The 20,328-nt window shown below is 35.9% G+C and overlaps 1 protein-coding gene across 1 annotated transcript in view; it reads right to left on the minus strand.

Moving 5' to 3' along the window:
* LOC142353939 (ras-related protein Rab-18-B-like) overlaps nucleotides 1-20,328 on the minus strand; it is a 476,381-nt gene that overhangs the window by 401,431 nt on the left and 54,622 nt on the right. The gene's annotated exons all lie outside the window — the stretch shown is intronic.

A 20,328-nucleotide genomic window follows, 5' to 3' on the forward strand; every position in this document is an offset into this window, starting at 1 on the left:
AAATAGGTTAGCTTATTGTTATTGTTAAAACGTAAATAGTCCGCTTATTGGAGATTAGAATCGGGCTGAATCGACCGAAATCTATAAAAAGAATTCTACCTGTCACATAAAGCCGATTTTAACATCTTAATTTATGTCTGATCATTCAGGAACTTAAATAGATGGATTCAGTTAATTAAGGAAATTATTCAGTTAATTAAGGAAATTATTATCATAACAAGGTAACTATCTCAGCAACTAAATAATCGAGCAATCTAAAGCTCGATGATTTCCTTGTCGTTTGCATCTTCGCATTAGAACAATAACGGCCGACTTTGAAATGATTTATTTTTTCTAAAAACAAAGAAAAATGGGTAGTACAAAGGCATGAATTTTGCATTAAAAGAGTAAACAAGTTTCGAACAATCTTGAATTGTTTCGAAAATCAAAACTGCATGTACCAGGGTAGCCAAGATGGCCAACAAAATCGCGAAAACGGCGAGCATAATCATATTGCTACTATTGGAATGCAGGACACTGGAAAAAATGACACTGGAAAAATTTAATGAAAAGTTAACAATCGCAGCAGCGTGTCACGGAGGCCAATAATCCAATTTCTATCAATCCAGTATGCGCTATCGTTGAAACCCAATTTGATACAAAATCTCTCAGCTTAGAAAAATTATGCAAACCATGTCATTGCATGAACAGGCGCTTTGACATCTCCGCTGTTTTTTTTCACAATTTGACATGAAAAACCATGAGCACATATTAAAATTCAGTATTGCATACTTGATATCAGCTCACGAGAACTCCAGAATTGGACTGGAGGAAGGGAACTAATAGGACAGAGCATGAAAGGTTTCAGAAAAAACTATGCGGTAGCTTTGCTCAGAACATTGCGACATTGAAGAAGAAATTTTGCTCAGTGTTCGCTTCGGCCAAAACCCCAAAGCCGAGGAAGATTCCTTCCAGAGAGCTTCCATTTGAAACACAAACTAGCTGTCCAATGCAGCACTTCTCCTGAAGGTCAGCAAATTTTTTTTAATCAAACTTTTTTTGCATTCTAACATTTGTTCATTTAGATGCCGAAATGAACACAAAACTAATACATTTAACGAATTCAATAATTAAAAAAATTGCTGAGCTAAACAACTGAGAGGTGAATTTAGCCCTTTCTACCGTTATAACACTATCTTTGGGAGACATAGTTTTGAATTACTACTCTGATCTCTTTCAAAGACTGCATAGTAGCTTTTTAGGGCTCATAAGGCTCCTAAGTTTCAGAACTGCGTCTCATCCGCACATACTGAGAAAGATTCGCTACCTGTAGGTCCAAAATTGTACTGTCAGTGTTGAGTTTACTGAAGGTCAGCGCATTTTCTGTTTAATCAATCTTTTTGCATTTTAACTTTTGTTCATTTGGATGCCGAAATGAACACACAAACTAATACATTTAACGAATTCAATGAAAAAAATTGCTGAGCTAAACAACTGAGTGGTGAATATAACCGGTGTTAAACACTAGGGGGTTAAATAAACCGGGGTACCAAGAAAATGGCTCAAACTCACGATAACTTTTTCTTGTCATTCGCATTCGGTTACTTTGACCCATTCTTTACCTCACCAGCAGCGGAATCTCATACACACAACAGGACATTACTCATGTCCTGTTGTTACACACCTTTTCCTGTTTATAGGAATCTTTTCATAGACAATCACGTCACAATTATCTGGACACTATTACTCAACCATCAATTTGATCGAAGAAAATGAGAATAAGATCATCACCACTATAACTACAGAGGAGGTAGGAAACATTTGAACAGATTTAAGAACATTAGTCATGGATAAACAGCTGTTATATAGATGTGCTAGAGAAATAGATACTACTAGCAGGCCCGCAAAAGCATCATTCATAAGAAAATCGTTTAATGGAAAAAAAATTTAAAAGAAAATCAGAATTCTGGTTTCCCACCAACTAGGGCTTGAGCCCATGCCCCTCGTTTAACAGCTATATTTCTTACTGCACACGCTAGCAGCGCAAATTTTTTGCCTCTATTATCCTATGTAGCAGCAATTTTTGTTAATCGATCCGTTTGACTTTGCTGTGTTGCACACTAATCAGTGCTCAGACGTGCAGATAACGAGCTTCTACATGGTGGCATAGCGCGTCTGAAAACGTTAGTCTGTATATTAAGGAGCGTTAAAATATGCAAGATTGGGAGCTTGAAATAGCACTCAAATTATAATTAATATAAAGAAAAACAATTAACATAGCTGGCAGATTGCCAAAAAATAGTCGCAATAGCTTCGTAGATCTGCAGTCTAAAAAAAAACAGGAAAAAAGACAGACCAAAAAAATTCGTCTCTTCATTGAAGGCCGATATGCTTTATTTTGATTCAAAATCTGCATAAGTTTTTGCTGCCTCTTTTAGCTGCTCTAAAATAACCTTCATTTAGAGTGACACACACTCATTTGACCTTATCTCTTTGAATTAAAATAAATAAAAGTCAATTTCAAAGTGAGGAAGTCATATTTGTGAGTGAGGTGAGTCAAGTGTGACCAAAAATTTAATCACGCAAATGAACAAAAAATAGCTCCGCGAACACCGCAAAATGACGTCACGCACGCACTTCAGTTGAAATTGCATGAACGAATGAACAAAAAGCAGATTTAAAGTGGTTGTGACGTCATATGGTCGTAACAAAAAACGTGACGACGAAATAAAAAAATCAAGAGAAGGCCAATAATAGCCCCAGCTATCGCTGTGCGGCTATTAATAACATATAAAAGATAAAATAAAGAAGAAATAAAGTAATGGATGAGAAAAAAAATATTAAAATTTTTGGGCCCAGAAAAAAGGAACCAATTTCGGCGCAAACTTGGGAGCGAAACAATGAAACTCGCATAACAACCATAGGTCTTCCACTGACGCTACCGATGTGTATTGCATGTCTATTGCACTTTCCAGCAGTATTTTGGTCAACAGCTTTTTGGGTCGCTTGTTCATGCGGCATGCCTAATGAGCAACAAGAGAAGGAAAGAGAAAGAAAAAGAAAAGGGAGCGAAATGAAAGAAACGAAAAAGGACAGGAGGAAAAAACAACTTGCCGAATATTTTGCGAAATTGTGCATCTGTCCCCGCCCCTGCTCGGCCTTGAACCCTTAAAAAACATTGGTCTTACCACTGACGTTAAAAATGCTTTTGCTTACGATTATACCCTTTCTAAATTAGCACAATTAAGATCAGTGGCTATTCGGCCCGTTTCATTTTGCTATGCGTACTGCTTTATTAGCGTAAGAACATGTGCAAATTAGGCGGTCATAAATGACAGCATAACACGTCTTAAAACGCACATATTAGGCTAGGCTGTAGCTTTAGTTACCGTTAAAGCATGTGAGGACAGCAGCACTGTTAAACATTGTGCTCAAATGCGACTTACATTCGACATACTAGATAGAAAAAAATTAAATGACGGAGAAAAATAAAAGCCAAGAACTGAAGAGAAGGAAAAAACCAAGTAAGACAGACAGCAATAGATAAAAAAAAACGAGGCAATTATCCACTTTCGGGCCAGGAAAATTGGAGCAATTTTCGGGCACAAACTCGGTCGCGACCCAATTCTCTTCGATTAACGAGGTATCAGTATTCTCGCTTAGGCTACCAATGCATATTACTTTTGCCTTCTCTGTATCCGCAATTTTTGGTCAATGGCTTTTTGTTTGCCTGTTTATGTTATGCGGCATGCTAATGAACGCAAAAACATGACGATTAAAACTTTGAATATGGCGGTCTAGCGCGTCTCAAAGCGCATGTGTTCAAAGCTCAGCTGAAGCTTTAAGGACAGCTAAAGCATGAGAAAGCATGTTAGGCGCGCAGTTAACCCTAGCAATTAAGTTCGAGATACAAATATTAGCATAGATGAAACGAAAAATCAACAAAAAAGGTGATAAACAATTGAAAAGAAAAAGGAAGGAAAGATAGACAAGAGTGGATGAAAAACAACAATTCCCCATTTTTCGGGACAAGAAAACAACAGTCATTTTCCGCACCAACTCGGATGCCAACCCATGTCCATCGCTCAACATTCATAGATCTTATCCCTTACGCTACCAAAGCTTCTGCTTGCGTTGAAAGCACTTTCTTAAATCAGCATTTTTGGTCAGTGACTACTTCGCTCGCTTTAATGTCAGTGATTTCGTCTAATTTGTTGAAGACACTAGAGAAGAAGTCACAAAAGACAGCAACTTTCTGTCAGTTTAAGTTCGAGGATTCGTCTTTGTACCGCATTGTTTCAGTAAATCTACTTCTTTTATGAACAGAACATAGGTATTTTTGCATATCATAGAAAATCTTGCATACCTGAACCTTTAAAGATTGTCCTCAAATTCTCTCTGGTCTTCTTTAAGTTTTCAACATAGTTTCAGTTGCTTTTTTGTTTTATTATTCTGCTTAAGTTTGACTTTTGTTGCTTTTACGGTTCATGGCGTAAGTAATTTTTATCATGAGACGTTTCCTTTTTAACCCAGGGTGTCATATTAGACCTCTGTCTATGCCTTTTTGGTCCATTAAATAAATAAACTTTCTTCAGCCAGTTGGACAAATGTTGTGTTAGTAGGTCTACACTACTGAAGTAGTGAAAGTGCTTTCAATAATTTCTCATTTAAATCTTTCCATAAATCTGTTTCTGATAGTTGTCTGTTGATATTAAACCCCTGCAGTTGATCATTTCAAAATAATTATTGCCTATTAGTACTATAGCAATGCACTTTTCATCGTCGTATACGGCTTGCAGTTCTGATATTTGTTAGAAGACTTGGTTGGCCATCTAAAGGGACTTAAATTTGGTGGATTGTATATGCAACATATAATGATTGATTCCAATTTAGGTTTGGCACGCATCGTTTTCGGTTGCAGTCTTTCGTGAGGGCGAGGGATGTTTGTATTTCCTATTAGAATCCCTCAAGTTTCGTTTTACGGTTCACTGTTTTTCTGTCTTTTTGATGTATAATATAATTGTCAAATCAGAGGGCTCTGTCAGGTACATCCTTTGTCAAAGTTTCAGTGAGGCATCAATGTCATTTTCGATTACTAGGCAATTCGCAGGTTTTGTTCTGTGGTTTTAGTCTTGTATGCTTTGTACGTTGTAGATGAAGATTTTCATTGCTGGGCTTGACTGTCATTCATCAGACTCCTTTTGGATAATTCAACCCAATTTACCCTTTTAGTCGATTTTTGGTCAAGTATTAGATTTCTAAGTCGTTGAGCTTCGGCTTCGTACAGCCAATCGGTTGTCCTAACATAGTCGCAAATTATACTTCTGCTGTTGACCAGTCAGAAATTTTATTGATACATAGGAATTGAATTGCAATCCCCGAATTGACAGTATGTTTTTAGGGAGAGGATTTTTTAATAGACCTTTGTAAAAACTAGTTTTCAACTACAAACAGATAAGAATGACTATCAAATAAATGTTTAACGCAACAACAAATTTGTGAGTGTTAAATTGCACAACAAGCAAGCTTAACAGACTTTTTTGCTCATCTCGTCAAAGATAATAAGCGTAGTAGCGTCTTCATATGTGTAGCATACTAAATAAATCAGAATAGAGATTTCCAATCAATGATAATTTAACAACTCTATCAAAATTATATTCAATCAGAGCACAGATAACTAGCAGGACAAGCGAAAACAACGAGAATTTCGATTCCACCGATATGGCGCAAAGAATAAAAGTATATCGACAAATGAAAATGTAGCACTCAAGAAGCATTATACAAACTGATACTTCAGTAGATTCAGTCCAAATGTAAACAGCGAAAACATACAACTTAGCAAACTTTCCAAACAAAAGCGCCTTAAAAAATGTTTTAACATTGCAATCCATTGCCATTATTGGCAGCAAACACAGAAGAGCTACGCCCAAAACCAAATAAAACAATATATTTTGTAGTAGTACTTGTAGCAGGATGCTGTAAAACTGTAGCTCGAGCTTACTGAAGTCTAAATATTTCTCTTTGCTATCAGTCTTTCCACCAGAACTGTTCCACCATTTAAAGTAGGCGTCGGAAAACAGCATGAAAACCCACATTTTGAGGACCCCAGATTTCAGAGGAAGATTGAACAATACGTGTCGAAATGCAGGTGCCTTTAAAAGTAAAAGATCCAGCGTTACATGAATATTATCACACTCAAAATATTTGTCAACTGTTGATTCACAAACTGGGCATTGAGATATCTTGGACCCATTCTTGAATGCAAATATTTCGTTAGTAGGCGACCCACATTCAATGCATTTATATGAAGGCCTCGACATTTTTCCTAGAGAATATTTGAACAGTAAAAACTATAGAAAATTATTGAATGTTAATGACTTAAAAAGTTAACGATTAAAGAGCTAGTTAATGACTTCCTCGAGATATTGGCAAAAAACATGCTATCAGCAATTGACAATCAGTAATTTTAATGGATGACGAACAATAAATTGCTTGTACAGTCATTATTCCTTATTGCCTTATTGTATCTTCTTCTTATATCCTGTGACCATATGTCATAACGGATGGTGAAATCAAAAACTATTTAGAATTAGTGGGTTTTTTTCAATGTAGCCTCCCCCCCCCCAATAAATTATAGCCCCAATTAAGGTACAATTACCATGGTTGATGGGGGGGCTATAGGTTATCTGACCACTAAGCTGAGTCAGATAACCTATAGATATAGCTTAGTGGTCAGACAACCTATAGACCAAAATCATGGTAATTTGTTGTTGTTGTTGGGGATTTACAGTTTTCACTGAGGGGGTTTTCGTCCCAGTCGTCGTCTTAGAAAATTGTCCTATTATTTCTGCAGATCTGACAGTCACAGCATAGATGCCAGTCTATAATTTAATAGAAAGCGCTATGATGGGAAAGACCCGAAAAAGTAACGTTCAAAAAAATGTTGTGAAACAATAATTAGCAAATCTCCAGCTTCGCAACCATTCCATTAATTGTGTTCTTCCGGTCTGTGTTGTACATAAACTTTAAATTGTAACTGGTTGAAACTCTTTGTCAGCAATTTTCTTCTCAAACGTTTTCGCTATAGCCTAGCATCTTCACAAAATTAATTTTTCTTTAAAGTAAATTAAAAAATGCCCCTCCCCAACACTGGGTGAATATTGGCTGGTCCGGGGCCCTCCCAGAACTCCGTCTTCATAAAGCATTTCGTATTAATTAAATCTATCAATAAAATGATTATGCATATTAACATCAGCTGAGGAAGTAAAACAAAAGACAGACAGCATTAAAAAACAAACTAATGACGAAAGTAGATGAGTCAAACTAACAGCCTCTCTTCTTCAACCACAGCTCCCATCGAAGCATCAACAATTTCGCGCCTTTTAAGCGTCCTTGGCCCGCGAATGCAGAGGATGGAACTCCTCAGGGGAGCAAAGCTGATTTTTGTCTTTAGATATGATACGATATCAGCGTACCTGGTTTCTTTTTGTGCAGAGAGCTTTGATGCCAGTTGTTTCAGCTTTTTTGAGGCTGATGGGCCAGCTCCACCAGTGCATGCGAAGACAAGCGGACAAACGGTTGCTTTCTCATCCTCATTTAATCTTTGTTCAAACTTGTTCTTTTTGACAGACTCATAACTCTTGTAGGCTTCGCTACTGCTTTCGGGGCAACTTTTTGCCATTGGGTTAAAATTTTATCAAAAAGGTTTGGTTGAACCTCGATTCCCAACGTCCGTTGGCCTTGGTATCTAATCTTGCATCATCATCATTTTTTTTACTTAAGAGCAAAGGTTTCCCCTTACAATAGGAGAAGATGAGGTTAGATCTCGACATCATGACAGACATCACTTAACAAGTTCGCAATGGAATCGAGAAATTCATTATATCTCATGTACGTTTATCCTCCTTTCGGACAGTGGAGGGCATGCGCAACAAAGAAGTTTCCTTTGCAAGCTCATAGTAATGGCATCTTCACAGGATCCCAGCCATAGCGAAGGGAAAGGACATCACGAAAATCACTTTTTGTTAGGTCAAAGTTGTATCGCTTCAATGGTATAACACTAAACCAGCTTGATTCTTCCTTTTCACTAGCAAAGTCAAGTGAGCAAATCTCGTTTTTATTCACTTCGCTCTTAACTTTTGTCTTTCTCGATTTAATAGCAACATCTAATTCCTTTCTTATTTCTTGTATCATCTGTTGTTGCTTTAGTTTGGCTTAGGGCAAAATAAAAGGATAGAGGACTTGACAGTTGAGCTGATTGCTCATATTCCATAAAGCGGTGTCCTGTGTAAGGATGATCAGGACGCCCTCCCTTGTTGGTAACGAGAAGTTCAATTTTTTTGATCGTACGCGCGATACTTTAATAGACTAGGTAATAGCTCATATTGTTGATTGATATCTCACACTCTTTTAAAATTTTTTCAATATTGAGTGTTGTACGTGCTAAGAAGATCAATTTATGCTAAACAAATGCATTGATCGAAATAGCGCTCCCAACGCAGTGAGAACTGCATGCATTCACCCTTATCAACAAAGAAAGACCAAAATTGTCCGAAAATGTTTTGGGGAGCCATTTTCAACAATCTGTAAGCAATATTTATTCAAAAATTGACCATAAACTCGCTCTACAAACTTTTTCGTGAAACTGACGAACTCCTTAAACAAGTAATAGAGCTTTTTTTTAAGTGAAGCTTTTGATAAAATTGCTGCTCACAACATCCTATTCTAATGGATTGAATATGGAAGTAACAAAATGACACTCCCGGCAAGCTATCTGGAATATGAGGAGCAACAGGTAAAAACGAAACGCGATATTCGAATAAAAAACAAACCAATAGACGATTCGTTAGTTTCCATAGTGGGATCTCCGAGATTTTTGGTCTGCTTGAAAGAGTTGATTGAAGTTCTCAAAATTTTGCAAATCTAAAAATTGTAATCCGCATCAAAAAACCAGTTGCCTTGGTACAATGAAGGGGCTGACGCCCCCCTGGAATTAGGATACTAAAATCTTTTCGAACTAGTCGCACCACTATCATTAATATATGCTGCAGATAAATCTTTTGCTGCATTACTTTTTGCCGCCTCTTGCAGCCCATTGTTTTGCTGATTTTGGCTCTGTTTTCCAAGAATTTGATAAGAATCATTCAGGACCAGTTTTGTAGTTATTTTTCTCTCTCTAATTTTTTTGGTTGACTTGTTAAGCAAAGTCAAAACGTTGCCGGCTGGTATTGCAAAAAGTTGGTGAAATGTTACTTCAACAAAGGTTCTAGTGTTTTCGATTGAAAGCAACTGCGGCAACTTAAAGGTATTAGTGTTTCATTTCATTTCATTTATTTTTTAGTTAGTTTTATTTTTGTCTAGTTTTAATTTTGTAAGAGAAAAAGCGAGGTTCTGCTCTTTGACAAATATTTCTAGTATTAGTCACTCCGACGGACAAATTTTGCCGTTAGCCTACCACTCAATGGTTTCCGTTCTGTGGTAACGTTCAGTTTGGGCATCATTTCACAAGGACTGCAGCACTAACCCACAAATTATTTCCAGATTTTTCTTGGTTTGTTTTTTTTTAACTTTTCGTAAAAAGTGTTTTTGAAACCTTCACACTTCATTGCCCAACTTATACTTACAAATCCTTTATTAGAATTGGAGTTTTTCTTCTCTAAGTTGTCCGCATTGCCCTTGATTAAACCTATTCCAATGTTTTCCTTTTCAGTTTGTCCTGGAAGCAGTTCATTAAGTTTTTGGACAAGAAACTGCTAATTATGCCCATTTTCTGTCACTCTCTTCGACAATAACACTTCTCTTGTACCATTTATAAGGCGCATTTGAGATTAGGAAATCAAGCAACAACTGTGATTTTTAGCTTCCACCTTCAAGAACATCAATTCGGTTGACTGAAAAACCCTGAGAGCAAGGTAAATGCCCTCTAAAACCGGTACATTAGTGCAGTAACATTTTACGTCTAGTGATACTCTTTGACCGTCACCAAATAATTGCAAAACAAAAATTATGTGTGAAATGCGAATCCTATAAAAAAGCAATTCAGTATTGGAACAAAAAAGCTCTTGGTGTCATAATAAAACTGCTCGTGCAGAATTTTGAAAAGACAGATATCATTCCATTTCATTAATTCCAATTGTTCTCACAAAGCAAGCTTGTCAAGCTAACTACATGGTTACACAGGTAATGCCTGGGTAATCATAATTTCAATGTTTATTTATCCCACTGGTCAAATGTCTTCCATGAAGTCTTTCATAAGGTGGAGAACGACTTACTCAGGGATTGAATTTGGAAGTTACCAATTAAAACTCCTGAAAATTTATCTGAGAGTTGAAGAGCAACGGTTAAAGAGAATATCTTCAGTGAATCCTTTGATAAGGTCCGGAACGACATCCTTACAAATTGAATTTAGAAGTTATCAATTGAAGCTCATGGAAAGTTATCTGAAAGTTGAAAAGCACTCTCTTGCTATGAATCCTTAGATTATGTTGAAATACTTTTTAAAAACGAGAAAAAAACATCACACATAGTCCTAAATCAGACAATTTTAAGCAAAAGAGAACAAAATGTCTATTAAAATCGGCTTTTAAAATTTTGTGTGGAACACGAATCCTATAAAAACGAAAAATCAAAATTGAAACAAAAAATTAAAAAAACCTTGGTGTCATAGTAAGCCGCTTTCTTTCATGGATGAAAAACTGCTCTTGGATGATTTCGAAAAAACAGATGTCATTACATTACCGCAATACCAATTTTTCCGACATCGCAAGCTTGTCAAGCAAACTGCATGGCTACACAGGGTATGGCTTGCCTGTACTGAGCTACGAATCTCAAGTTTGAAACACCTCCCGAACGGATGAGGAAAAATAAACGTTGAAAACTTCAAAGAACAAATTTGTTGTGGATATTCACTAAAATGCACTACTAACACAACTACTGCTGCTACTACTACTTCTAGTACTACCAGTTCAAACCTACTTACATATTTTCAAAGATTAAAAAATGAATTTTTATTTCAAAACAAATTTTACCCGACTTCAAATTTACCTATTTTGTCAGGTTCTCCTTTGTTTCCGATTTTAATTTGGCTAACAAATACATTTAATTAAAATTTTGTTGTCGATTATTACTCCTTGAAAACGGCTTGAATTTGGCACTCCGTTGGTTAACATCAAGCCCTTCATATGCAGTCATTTTTTCGTGGTCACTGATCAAATTTTCTGCATTGGAAGGCTTCCCAGGATGCATGCTGTCCGTCTGGGGAATACCAATTTCAATGTTTATTTTTCCTAGTGTTCTAATGTCTTCAGGGAAGCCTCTGCTAAGATGGTCCACAACAACCTTATAGATTGAAATCGGAAGTAACAAATTGAAACTCCTGGAAAGTTATATTAAAGTTGAAAAGCAACAAGTAAAGAGACACGCAAATTTTGAATGGAAAAAGAATTCAACAGAAGTTGCAATCAGTTCCATTTTGGGGCTCACTGAGATTTTTTGTCTTCTTGAAACAGTTGCCTGAAGCTCTCAGAAACATCCCTTGCTATGAATCCTAAGATTGTTTTGAAATCAATTTTAACAAAGAGAAAGAAATGTCACACATAGACCTAAAGCAGAAAACATTAAAAATTTATGTGCACGGCTCGCACGTGGGCCTCCGTTGCTTAATATCGATCCCTTCATATGTCGTCAATTTCTTTTGGTCGGTGCGCTTATCAATTTTTTGGTATATGAAGGCTTCCCAGGATGCGTGCTGTCCGTCTGGGGAATCCTACTTTCAATTTATTTTTATCCTAGTGGTTAAATGTATTTCATGAAGCCTTTGGTAAGGTGGAGAACGACATCCTTAGGGGTTGAATTTGGAATCTATCAATTGAAACTCCTGAGAAATTATCTGAAAGTTGAAGAGCAACAGGTAAAGAGAATATCTTCAGTGAATCCTTTGATAGGTTGGGAAACGACATCTTTACGAATTGAATTTAGAAGTTATCAATTGAAGCTCATGGAAAAATATCTGAAAATTTGAAAAGCACTCTCTTGCTATGATATATTTTGAAATCAATTTTGACATGGAGAAAAGAAATTTACACATAGTCCTAAATCAGACAACTTTGAGCAAAAGAGAACAAAATGTCTTTTAACACCGGAAAAAAAGAACTTATGTGTGGAACACGAACCCTATAAAAACAAAAAATTAAAATTGGAAAAAAAAAATTAAAAAAACCTTGGTGTCATAGTAAGCCGCTTATTTTCATGGATGAAAAACTGCTCATGGATGATATCGAAAAATTAGATGTCATTCCATTTCCTCAATACCAATTTTGCTGACAAAGAGAGCTTGTCAAGCAAACTTTATAGTGACACAGGGTATGGCTTACCGGTACTAAGTTTCTATTCTCACTTTTGGTACGCCTCCTAAGCATATATAAAATAACGATGAAAAATTCAAAGATCAACTTTTTTATGGGTATTCAATAATATGCACTACTAACACTTTTACTGCTTCTACTACTATAACTAGTACTAACAGTTCAAAACTATTTACACAATTACCAATAATAAACAATAAGTTCATTTTCAAAATAAATCTTGCAGAGCTAAAAATTTACTTATTTTCTAGGCTCTCATTTGTTTCGAAATTCAAATTTCTTAACAAATTAGGTTAACTATTTTTTTTGTCGACTGTTCCTCCTTAATTTTGGCTTGCAGGATGAGCGTGGGCCTCCGTTGTCTGATACCAAGCGCTTCATATGCCGTCAATTATTTTGGTGGTTGCATTGATCAAGTTTCCTCCAACGGAATGCTTGCAAGGATCTGCAGCATTCTGCATTCTGTCCCTCCGGTGAATGCAAATTTTAGTTTTTTATTCTATTGGTTAAATGTTTTCAAGTCCGACTTACATAGGTTCCGGAATCACACCCACTATAACTGAAATATAGCTTCATTTTAGACCGTAAACTTTGACACAAGGCAGAATTGATTGCAATTAAGCAAGGGTTTAGTTTTCTTGTTTGCAAAATAAGTGAAACAAGACAATTTTTTTACCTTCAGCTTAGAACTCATGTTCCCTACATCCTACATCGCCGTAGTTTCTTGAGTTTTTTTGTTTGCCGTTTATTCGACAGTCCATTGTCTTCTTGACTTTGGCTCATTTTTTCCAAGAATTGGGTAGCAACCATTCAGGATCAGTTTTGTGGTTTTTGTTCTTTCTTATAATTTTTTGATTAACTTTTAAGCATAATAAAATTTTTCCAGCTGGTTTTGCAATGAGTTAGTTGTTGAACGATCAAATCAACAAAGGTTTTCCAGTGTTTGGTTGAAGCACAACTGCAATATCTTTAAATTTTTTTGTATGATTTGGTTTCAACTTCATTTTACGATTTTTATTTTTGTCCACCTTCAAACTCATGAGAAGAAAAGCAAGTTGCTCCTTTTTGTCAGATCACTTGTTCCGGAATCCCGCTAACGAGCGGATTTTGTCGTCAATTTACAGAAAAATTAACCTTCTGCATACGTCAAAAAATTTCCGTTCTGTGATAACGGCCAACTTTTGCATCATACTACAATGACTATAGCTCGAAACCAGATTTTTGAACAATATAGTTCATTGCTTCGGTATTGACACTTTTTGTAAAAAGTGCTTTCCAAACCATCACAATTCATTGAGCAAATTTTTCTTGCAAAACTTGCCTTAAATAGGCGCACTTTTGTATTCGTTCTCAGCATTGCCATTGACCGAATCTAATCCAATAATTTTGTCTTTTAGATTTTCCTGATAGCACTTCATCACAAATTTGGTCAAGAAAACTAGTAAAAATATCCATTGTCATTCAGTCTATTTGGCAGAAACAATTCTCGTAACTTTTATTATTATTGATTATTATTTAAAAAAGAGTCTTTTTTAGTGATCTGTGCTCAATATTCAACCAAAAATTGACACATTTCGGCTTTATCTGAACGAGCTCTACGTGTTTTTTGATTAAACACCTCAGTTCAAACCTACTTACATATTTTCAAAGATTAAAAAATGAGTTTTTATTTCAAAATAAATTTTACCGGGCTTCAAATTTACCTATTTTTTTAGGTTCTCCTTTATTTCCGATCTTAATTTTGCTAACCAATAAAATTAACTAAAATTTTGTTGTCGATTATTACTCCTTGAAAACGGCTTGACTTTGGCACTCCGTTGGTTAACATCAAGCCCTTCTGCCGTCATTTTTTCGAAATCAAATTTTCTGCATTAGAAAGCTTCCCAGGATGCGTGCTGTCCGTCTGGGGAATACTAATTTCAATGTTTATTTTTCCTAGTGTTCAAATGTCTTCATGGAAGCCTCTGATAAGATGGTCCACAACAACCTTATAGATTGAAATCGGAAAAAACAAATTGAAACTCCTGGAAAGTTATATTAAAGTTGAAAAGCAACAAGTAAAGAGACACGCTAATTTCGAATGGAAAAAGAATTCAACAGTAGTTGCAATCAGTTCCATTTTGGGGCTCACTGAGATTTTTTGTCTTCTTGAAAGAGTTGCCTGAAGCTCTCAGAAACATCCCTTGCTATGAATCCTAAGATTGTTTTGAAATCAATTTTAACAAAGAGAAAGAAACGTCACACATAGACCTAAAGCAGAAAACATTAAAAATTTATGTGCACGGCTCGCACGTGGGCCTCCGTTGCTTAATATCAAGCCCTTTATATGTCGTCAATTTCTTTTGGTCGGTGCACTTATCAACTTTTTGGTATAAGAAGATTTCCCAGGATACGTGCTGTCCGTCTGCGGAATCCTACTTCAATGTATTTTTATCCTAGTGGTTAAATGTATTCCACACATAGTCCTAAAGCAGAAAACTTTAAAAATTTATGTGCACGGCTCGCACGTGGGCCTCCGTTGCTTAATATCAAGCTCTTTATATGTCGTCAATTTCTTTTGGTCGGTGCGCTTATCAACTTTTTGGTATATGAAGGCTTCCCAGGATACGTGCTGTCCGTCTGGGGAATCCTACTTTCAATGTATTTTTATCCTAGTGGTTAAATTTATTCCATGAAGCCTTTGATAAGGTGGAGAACGGCATACTCAGTGATTGAGTTTTGGAAGTTGCCAATTAAAACTCCTGAAAATTTATCTGAGAGTTGAAGAGCAACGGGTAAAGAGAATATTGTCAGTGAATTCTTCGATAAGGTGCGGAACGACATCCTTACGAATAGAATTTAGAAGTTACCAATTGAAGCTCCTGGAAAAATATCTGAAAGTTGAAAAGTACTCTCTTGCTATGAATCTTAAAAATATCTTTTAACAAAATGTCTTTTATCTTAAAACAAAATGTCTTTTAACACCGGAAAAAAAGAACTTATGTGTGGAACACGAACCCTATGAAAACGAAAAATTAAAATTGGAAAAAAAGAATTAAAAGAACCTTGGTGTCATAGTAAGCCGCTTATTTTCATGGATGAAAAACTGCTCATGGATGATATCGAAAAAATAGATGTCATTCCATTTCCTCAATACCAATTTTGCTCACAAAGAGAGCTTGTCAAGCAAATTTTATGGTTACACAGGGTATGCCCTACCGGTACTAAGTTTCTATTCTCACTTTTGGTTCACCTCCCAAGCATATATGAAAAAAACGATGAAAAACTCAAAGATCAACATTTATATGGATATTCAATAACACAGAGATAAAAATTTACTTATTTTGTTAGGTTCTCCTTTGTTTCCAATTTCAAATTTAGTAACAAATTAAGTTAACTAAAATTTTTTATTGACTGTTTCTCCTTAATTTCGGCTTGCAAGATGAGCGTGGACCTCCGTTGCTTAATATCAAGCCCTTCATATGTCGGCAATTTCTCTTGGTCGGCGCGCTGATCAATTTTTTTGGTATATGAAGGCTTCCTAGGATGCATGCTGTCCGTCTGGGGAATCCCACTTTCAATGTATATTTATATTAGTGGTTAAATGTATTCCATGAAGTTTTTGATAAGGTGGAGACCGACATCCTTAAGGATTGAATTTGGAAGTTACCAATTGAAGCTCCGGGAAAAATATCTGAAAGTTCAAAAGCACTCTCTTGCTGTGAATCCTAAAACAATTTTTGAAATCAATTTTAACAACGAGAAAAGAAATTTACACATAGTCCTAAATCAGACAACTTTGAGCAAAAGAGAACAAAATGTCTTTTAACACCGGAAAAAAAGAACTTATGTGTGGAACACGAACCCTATAAAAACAAAAAATTAAAACTGGAAAAAAAGAATTAAAAAAACCTTGGTGTCATAGTAAGCCGCTTATTTTCATGGATGAAAAACTGCTCATGGATGATATCGAAAAATTAGATGTCATTCCATTTCCTCAATACCAATTTTGCTGACAAAGAGAGCTTGTCAAGCAAACTTTATAGTGACACAGGGTATGGCTTACCGGTACTAAGTTTCTATTCTCACTTTTGGTACGCCTCCCAAGCACATATGAAACAAACGATGAAAAACTCAAAGATCAACTTTTTTATGGGTATTCAATAATATGCGCTACTAACACTTTTACTGCTTCTACTACTATAACTAGTACTAACAGTTCAAAACTATTTACACAATTACTAATAATAAACAATAAGTTCATTTTCAATATAAATCTTCCAGAGCTAAAATTTACCTATTTTCTAGGCTCTCCTTTGTTTCGATTTTCAAAATTCTTAACAAATTAGGCTAACTATTTTTTTGTCGACTGTTCCTCCTTAATTTTGGCTTGCAGGATGAGCGTGGGCCTCCGTTGTCTGATATCAAGCGCTTCATATGCCGTCAATTATTTTGGTGGTTTCATTGATCAAGTTTCCTCCAACGGAATGCTTGCAAGGATCTGCAGCATTCTGCATTTTGTCCCTCCGGTGAATGCAAATTTTAGTTTTTTATTCTATTGGTTAAATGTCTTCAAGTCCGACTTACATAGGTTCCGGAATCACACCCACTATAACTGAATTAAGGCTTCATTTTAGAGCGTAAACTTTGACACAAGGCAGAATTGATTGCAATTAAGCAAAGCTTTAGTTTTCTTGTTGGCAAAATAAGTGAAACAAGACAATTGTTTTTTTTACTTATCTTTCAGCCTTGAACTCAAGTTCCCTACATTCTACATCGCCTTAGATTCTTGAGTCTTTTTTCTTTGTCGTTTATTCGACAGCTTATTGTCTTCTTGATTTTGGCTCCTTTTTTCCAGGAATTGGGTAGCAACCATTCAGGATCAGTTTTGTGGTTTTTGTTCTTTCTTATAATTTTTTGATTAACTTTTAAGCATAATAGAATTTTTCCAGCTGGTTTTGCAATGGATTAGTTGTTGAACGATCAAATCAACAAAGTTTTTCCAGTGTTTGGTTGAAGCACAACTGCATTATCTTTAAATTATTTTTGTATGATTTGGTTTCAACATCATTTTACGATTTTTATTTTTATCCACCTTCAAACTCATGTGAAGAAAAGCAAGTTGCTCCTTTTTGTCAGATCAATTGTTCGGGAATCCCGCTAACGAGCGGGTTTTGTCGTCAATTTACAGAAAAATTAACCTTCTGCATACGTCAAAAAATTTCCGTTCTGTGATAACGGCCAATTTTTGCATCATACTACGATGACAATAGCTCGAAACCAGATTTTTGAACAATATAGTTCATTGCTTCGGTATTGACACTTTTTGTAAAAAGTGCTTTTGAAACCATCACAATTCATTGAGCAAATTTTTCTTGCAAAACTTGCCTTAGTTAGGTGCCTTTTTTGTATGAGTTCTCCGAATTGCCATTGTCCAAATCTACTCCAGTATTGTTGTCTTTTAGTTTGGGGTCTGGAAGCACGTCATCACACTTTTGGTCAAGAAAACAGGTAAAGATGCCCATTGTCAGTGTTTTTGGCAGTAACACATATGGTAACTTTTATTATTAATTAATATTTGAGAGAGTCAATTTCTGTGACCTGTGCTCATTATTCCACCAAAAACTGACCTAAATCGTTTTTATCTGAACGAGCTTTACGTGTTTTTCGATGAGAAAACAAGCAAGCATTCGAGCTGGGTTTATGGGAAGCCTTTGATGAGGTGGTCCACATCATGCTTTTAGATTGAATGAGAAAACTTTCGAATGAGAAAACAAATAAACCGACGTTCAATCAGTTTCCATAGTGTGATCTCCGAGGTTTTGTTCTTCTTGAAAGAGCTACTTGAAATTCTCAAATTTTTGCAACTGTGAAATTTGTATCCGTATCAGAAACTAGTTCCCTTTGTACACTGAAGAGGCTGACGCCTCTGGAAATAGCATACTAAAATCGGTTTGGACTAGTCGCACCGCCATCACTACTATATGCTCCATTAATTTTTCCACCTCTTGCGTATCTTTTGTTTGCCTTTTTTTTGGTTGACTTGTTAATCATAATGAAAACTTCGCCAGCTCGTATTGCAAGAGATTAACCGGTGAAATTTTCTATCAACAATGCTTCGCAAGTGTTCGATTGAAAACAACTGAAACAACTTAAAAGTCTTATTGTTTCACTTGGTTTGAAGTACATTTTACAAATTTTCTTTTTGATCTAAATTTAATCTCGTGTGAAAAAGAGCGAGATCTTCCTCTTTGTCAAACATTTCGATTGATAATCACTCCGATGGTTAGATTTTGCCGTTATCATACCATTCAGTTATTTCCTTTCTGTGGTAACGTTTAATTTTGGCATCTTTCCACATGGACGGCAGCACGAAACCAGATTTTTTAACAAGATATTTTAATCTTTGGGTTTTGAAACTTTTTGTAAAAAGTGTTTTTGAAATTTTACAAGAGCAAATTTTAATTGAATAACTTGCCCTTAATAGGTGCACTTTTTGTATATGTTTTCCGTTTTGCCATTAAACGATTCTACTCCAATATTTTTGTGTTTTGGTTCTTCGTGAAAGCAATTCATCACAATTTTGGTCAAGAAATTTGGTAGAGATGCCCATGGTCAGTCAGTCTATTTGGTAGTAACACTTCTCGTAACTTTTATTATTGTTTAGTATTTGAGAGTGTCATTTTTAGTGATCGGTGCTCAATATTCCATCAAAAACAGACCCAATTCGGCTTTGAACAGAAACACCCAGCTGTAATCCTGCAAACGGTTTTTCTGAATGAGCTCGACGTGTTTTTCGATGAAACAGACGTACACATCAAAGAAGCAACCGAGCTGGGTTTATGGGAAGCCTTTGATAATGTGGTCCACATCATGCTTTTAGATTGAATGAGAAAACTTTCGAATGAGAAAACAAATAAACGGACGTCCCATCAGTTTCCATAGTATGATCTCCGAGGTTTTGTTCTTCTTGAAAGAGCTGCTTGAAATTCTCCAATTTTTGCAACTGTGAAATTTGTATCCGTATCAGAAACTAGTTCCCTTTGTACACTGAAGAGGCTGACGCCTCTGGAAATAGCATACTAAAATCGGTTTGGACCAGTCGCACCGCCATCACTACTATATGCTCCATTAATTTTTCCGCCTGTTGCGTATTTTTTGTTTGCCCTTTTTTCGACAGCCCATTGTTTTCTTAATTTTGGCTCAGTTTTTCCATGAATTTGAGAAAATCATTAAGGACCCGTTCTGTAGTTATTTTTTTCTCTTCTATTTTTTTGGTTGACTTGTTAATCATAATAAAAACTTCGCCAGCTCGTATTGCAAGAGATTAGCCGGTGATGTTTTCTATCAACAATGCTTCGCAATTGTTCGATTGAAAGCAACTGAAACAACTTAAAGGTCTTATTGTTTCAGTTGGTTTCAAGTACATTTTGTTACTTTTGTTTTTGTCTAGTGAAAAAGAGCGAGATACTCCTCATTTTTAAACATTAAGAAGGTCAATCACTTCGACGGACAGATTTTGCCGTTAACATACCATTCAATTATTTCCCTTCTGTGGTCGGCAAGGACGGTAGCACGAAACCAAATCTTGTTTTTTTCAGATGTTTCCTTGCCTGCGTTTTGACACTTTTCGTAAAAATGTGTTTTTGAAGACTTCACAATTCATAGCCCAACTTCTACGTACAACAATTTTATTACAAGTGGAGCAATTTCTTCTCTGTGTTGTCCGCATTGCCCTTGATTGAACCTGTTCCAATGTTTTTGTTGTGTTTGTTTTTAGTTTGTCCCAGAAGCAGTTCATTAAATTTTTGGTCAGGGAATTGCTAATGATGTCCATTTTCAGTAAGTCTATTCGGCGATAATACTTCTTGTAACATTTAGAAGGCGCATTTGAGATTAGGAAATTAAACAACAACTTTTATATATAGCTTCAAGCTTCAAGAGCATCGAATTGGTTAATTGAAAAACCCTGAGAGCAAAGTAAGTGATCTGTACAACCGTTACGTTA

This window comes from Convolutriloba macropyga, chromosome 15, assembly GCF_964194025.1.
Source record: "Convolutriloba macropyga chromosome 15, txConMacr16.3, whole genome shotgun sequence".
Taxonomy (NCBI): Eukaryota; Metazoa; Xenacoelomorpha; order Acoela; family Convolutidae; genus Convolutriloba; species Convolutriloba macropyga.